Source organism: Microtus pennsylvanicus, chromosome X, assembly GCF_037038515.1.
Source record: "Microtus pennsylvanicus isolate mMicPen1 chromosome X, mMicPen1.hap1, whole genome shotgun sequence".
NCBI classification, from domain to species: domain Eukaryota; kingdom Metazoa; phylum Chordata; class Mammalia; order Rodentia; family Cricetidae; genus Microtus; species Microtus pennsylvanicus.
This window is the reverse complement of record NC_134601.1, coordinates 88682338-88687785: the sequence shown is the minus strand read 5'-3', so window position 1 is coordinate 88687785 and position 5448 is coordinate 88682338.

The window sequence follows — 5448 nt, the reverse complement described above, 5'->3', positions numbered from 1 at the left end:
ATGCTCATTGGTTCATTCAACCTTGCAAATGTTTGTTCTACTGTATTAGCCCAGTTTTGTAGGGGAGCAAATATAAACCAAGAACATGTTAGAGACGTTGCTTTGATGTCAAGCATAGAGTGACAGTTTGAACCCAAGGTCTGTTGCTTCATTATGTTGGGTTTTCATCCCAGTCTCAGAGAAACTGGGTGTTATTTGAACTTACTGCTTGAGTTTCACTGGCCTGCAGCTGGTAGTAGGGTGGCCTAAGGGAAGGGGAATCTTGGTCCCCTTCAGCTCAAGGCTATCAGGACTTCACTCAGGACTGCCACCTGTTGAAGTTTTTGACCCCGCCCCCCAGCTGAGGGCAAGACCAGCTGCTGGGGGGGGTGAGGGTAGGAGGCGGAAGCTGAGGGAGGGGCTGAAAGGGGGTGTCTCCAGGGTTTCACTGGGTTCCTGGGCTCCAGATGGTAGGTCTGGGGAGGGCTGGCCCAACATCTGAGAACTAGCTGGGGGCTGGGCCCCAGGAGCCCCACACTGCTGGGCAGCGCCTCCGGTGTGCTGGGGTGTGAGGAAGCTGCTGCAGAGCAAACAAACAGAGTCTGTGAGGACAGGAAGCAATTAAGGACCACCCGGCCCAGGCTGCTGAGGAGCTGGGGAGGCAGGCAGAGGCCAAGCCAGGCCAGTCACAGCGGCCAGCTAGGTGTGGACTGGGGCAAGGCCAGCGAAGGCCATGGGAGGCTGACAAAGAGGCTATAAGCTGGGGAGAGTCTGGGAGAAATCTCTTCCACCTAGAAGCAGTTCCAAAGAAGGAACAACTTTGTTGGGGAAGGGGTGGGGTGGGGGAGCAGTGGCCTGTCAGAAGGCCTCAGTCATAGGCCTAACTGCTGTGCTCATAAACTTCGCTTAGAGGTACCCCTTCTGTTCGGTGAGTCTCAATTTGTTCATCTACATAATGAGGTGGTTTGAAGACACATGACATTCTTCAAGAGGCCTTCTAGGCATGACTGTCTAAGGTTTAGGGTTTCTGAGCACTAACGGTGTTTTCGCTAAGTTATCCTGGGCGTCAGCTGTATGTCGGAGGTTAGGAAGTGGACTTTGGAAGTTTAAGACCTGAGTCCTCTCCTTGAGGACCACTGTTCTCTTGTAACAATCCTTTGGCTCGATTCCTTCCATAGGCTGCAAAGTTCACTGAGGTGGAATTTCTGTGTGTGCCCTGTGAGGCCAGCATGACTGCCACCCCCAGTTTGCGGATGGGAAAACTAAGACCGGAGGGTTAAGTGACCTGTTCCACTTGACTTCCATAGCCAGTAGAGCGGCAGAGTGGCGCCTGGAGCAGACCCGCCCTCAAGGCCCCCTTGGAACCACAACTCTACTTTGCTTCTCTACTGCAGATGAGGTACCAAGATGTTCCTGCCTTCTGTACAGTAAACCTTGGAGATTGTCCCCATTGCCCAAAGAAGGAACGTTCCCACACAGGATGTGCTTTGGGGTGCAGCCATCCTCCCCTCTACTCTGCAGGCCTGGCTCCAGTGGAAAAAGAGCAACACTCCAGCAGATCCTGGAGATGCCCCATCTTGTTAGTTCTCAGGAGGCAGGCATGCAGGCAGGCGCCCTTGGCCCTTGCCATTGCTTCAGTCCCCAAAGGTCGAGTGAATGCCTATTCTACTGCAGACACAGTGCTATATTTCCCAGCCTCACCCCATTACTTCATAGTTACTTGGAGAGATCACCTTCATTCTGCCAGTAGGGCAACCCCCTAGTATTCTGATCCCTTGTCTTTCAAGACACCAGCATGGGGCAGTAGGGACCCTGAGGGCCTGTGATCAAGTTGTTCCCTTCAATGGACTCTATCCAGGAATAGCCTGGCTCCAACTAGCCCTTCCTTTGGATTCTGGAAACACCAGGGCCTGGATCAAGCCTTTCCTAGCACCCTCCTCTTTTTCTTCCAGTTCTGGCACCAACCTGACTTGCCTGGAGCTGGACCCAGGCCTGAATGATCCCTTTAGATCCCTGGTCTCACATGCTCTAGTACGAACTGGGGCCATGGCTCCTAGGTACTGTTGCAAGCCCTTTGCCCAGATTGCCTTGTTTACCGTGCACTCCGGCGCAGCCAGGTGGATCCTATCATTATGGTCTCAATTCCCATTCTCCAGATAAGGAAACAGAGAAGTAGCAGCTTGGCCTGGGGTGGCTGCTTGCCCCAGTCCACACAGCTGGCGTGTGCAGAAACAGGAGCAAAGCCCAAGTACCTAGCCAAGGTGTTTGTCGTTTCTGCTGACAGATGAAGGTCATGATGATGTGTCATCCCTAAGGAATGTGGCCTTGACACTCGTGCAGGAGAAAGTCACTGGGGCAGTTAGCCTAGGAGGACTGAAATCAATTCGTCCAGGACAAAAAAATCCATCCAGTAGGAAGCTGGTAGAAGGAGGGACCTCAGAGGGACAGAGAATAAGGGTCTCTGGTGGGAAGGCTGCAACAGCCTGACTGAATTGCTGCACAAAAGCAGGAGGAGATGGGGCATTCTGATGTGCCTGCAGGATCACATGTTCCTCCTGGTGTTGTTTCACATGGTGGGGGGGGGGCATATGCCTTGGAAAGAATGCCCTGCCCATCTGGCACCAAGCACCTCCTGAGGCTGACTGGCTTGGATTGGAGCCCCCCCCCCCATTCAACACTTTGGAACTTCTAACGAGGGGCACGGGAAATGTGCAGGCCTATTTAAGTGTGGATGGGAGAAGGCTTGGCAGCACAGGTTCCCAGTGGCTATGCTGGAAAGGAAGAGGGCTCAAGGAGACATGTAGGGATTCTGTGGGGTTCCCTTCAAGGAACATCCTTAGTTTGAAGTAAGAGAAGTAATTTGAAAAGCACCAAAGCCCTCACATTGGTGGGGGGGGCGGGGGGTGAATCTCAGTTGAGACCCCGAGGCCCCTTTGCCCTTGTGCCCCTGTGAACAAGACTGAGGAGACCTGCTCCTGACTGACTGTTCCCAGGCTCATAGCCTTAGCTGGCCAATCCCTGGGCAGGAGGTGGCCAAACTCAGCTGCCCCAGGCTCCTCAATGCTGCCCTTATCCCATCAGCCCCCTGGGGCCAGGCTGAGCCCATACAAAAGAGAGCGTTCCTTGTGGGTCTTTGCGGGGGCCCTGGGAATCGGTGACAAGTTGAATGGGATAATAAGTTAATTAAAGCTGTCTCATATGTGAGGGATCCCAGGGCAGAGGGAAAAGGCCTAGCCAGGCAGCCACATGGACACCTCGACTTCTGAGCCACGGACTCCCCGAAGAAACCTAGACAAGTGCCTCTCTTTCATGGACCTCAGTTTCCCCATGTATAGAAGGAAGCTACTAGCAGAAATAGTCTCTCAAGGCCGTGCCAGCACTAACGTTCCAGGAGTCTCTAATTAAAACTGTCCCCTGTGTATTAATCTTCTTGTCAAGTTTTAATTAATGGCGGATGGAGCCAGAGCAGACACCAGCTGCCACTCCCCTGCTGGGAGGCAGGGGACACCCACAGGATGCTTGACCTGATAATCACCGCTAAGTGGCCTCTTGCCCCACATGGCCTCTCTCCACCCAGGCCTCCTCCGTGGCTCTTCCACTAGACTCTACTATCTCAAGTTTAGGGACCACTTGGGACTTTATCATGGTGGCAGAGGGGTGTGCAGCCCTCAGCTCAGCTCTGTGATCATTGTTTATAGCTTTACCTGTCTGGGCCCCTCCCTTCAGTCAAATGGGAATGGCTTTGGTCACAAGTAAGAGGAAAATCTATTTAAAATAGTTGAAATGGTAAGTATAGGTTATCTAGCTCACACAAAGAGGCCCTGAAAAAGGATGCTGCAGTAGTCGGTTCTCTTCGCGTCAAACACTGAATGGGAATCCCCCCATGGTTTTGCTCCACCGTCTCTTGACATCTGCCTGCAGGACTGTACCTTCAGGGTGCTAAAGTGTCTGCAGCAGCTCCAAGCATGATACTTTAATTAAATAAAACCCTAAGACTGGAAATAGTACCGGCTTTGATTGTGTTACTCTTTTCAAACAAACCCGCCCTCCGAAGACCTCAGCGGCATTCTGTCCAAGCCTCTTACTGTACAGAATGCTATCCCATGCCACGCTGAACCCAACCACATGGAGAAGTTGCAATTACAACTGACTTAGACCAGAGCTCTCAACCTTGCTCAAGCAGACAAGCAAACAGACAAACACAACACCAGCGTACTCGTTGCGCCCCGCAGACCAATTTGAGGATGTCTGGAGGAGGGATCCAGTAACTAGTGTTTTGAGAAAGCATTCCAAAGAAGTGAAAAGTACAGCCAGGGCTATTAACCATTGGAGCTGAGGCAGAGCAAGGTACAGCCCCTATGGCCTAAACCCACCCCCACCCCACTCACTGCTCAGAAGTGGGTGAGCGAAATTGAAGGTCTGATGGAAAAGAGGAAGCAGCGATTCACAGTTGTTAGCCGCCCAGGATCCATGCTCACTCCCAGGGTCCTCACTCCCAGCAGCAGAAGGGCCGAAGAAGCCACACACCAGCAGTATCAGATACTGCCCACGGAAGAGACCGTGCTTTTAGCCTGCAGAACCCTGGCTGCTCTCCTTTGAAACCCAGCCATGAGGCCATCCTCCAGAGATGCTTCTCAAGAATGATTCCCAGACCTGGGGGTGTATCTCACAGCTAGAACACTTGCCTAATGTTCCAGCACCATGCACATAAAAAGAACAGTAGATGCTAATTCCTGGGTCTCTCTAATGGTTAAGGACCCACATCTTTTAGAAGTGTGCCCAAACTCATACAAGCTCAGAGACACAGACACATGCTTCTGTTAATTCCTGGGACTTCTGAAGTTTACCCATAGTAACACTTTGGACTGCCTGTTCACATTTGCCTCTCATGGGCTTGGAAGTCCATGTTAAGGCCCCGTTCCTGAGCTAATTGCCTGCCTCCCAGTGAGCATGCGTTGCACTCTTGTTAATGCACTGGGGGAAGTAGCTGGAAAGTCACTGAGAATTTCTCGGTGTTGGCTCTGCAAACAATGGCAGCAATACCTACCTCATCTGTACTGACAGATGGCCGAGGAGAGAGCGAGCAAAAAGGGGAAAAGGGAACGTGGATTGTTGACAGGAGCAGGACCGCGTCACGGATCCGCCCAACGTCTTAGACCCATGCGAGTGGCTAAGCCTTCTTCACATGAGGCACAGAGAGACTACAAAACTGTCCTCAGGTTTGAGTGGGGATGCTGACAATGTGTGAGGAAAAGATCCACCATCGCTCTCTCCACCCACTGCAGTGTTTATCTGCTGAAGACTGCTTCCCTACCGGGACTGCTCCTCCTTGTTCAACTGGGTGCAGTAAAACATTCAGCGTCTCTACCCCAGAGCCCAGGCCATTCTGTCACGGCTTTTCTGTATGAATATCTGTGTGGCTGTCCCCTTGGTTCCCTCACTACCCTAGTTAGTTAATCCCCGGAGCCA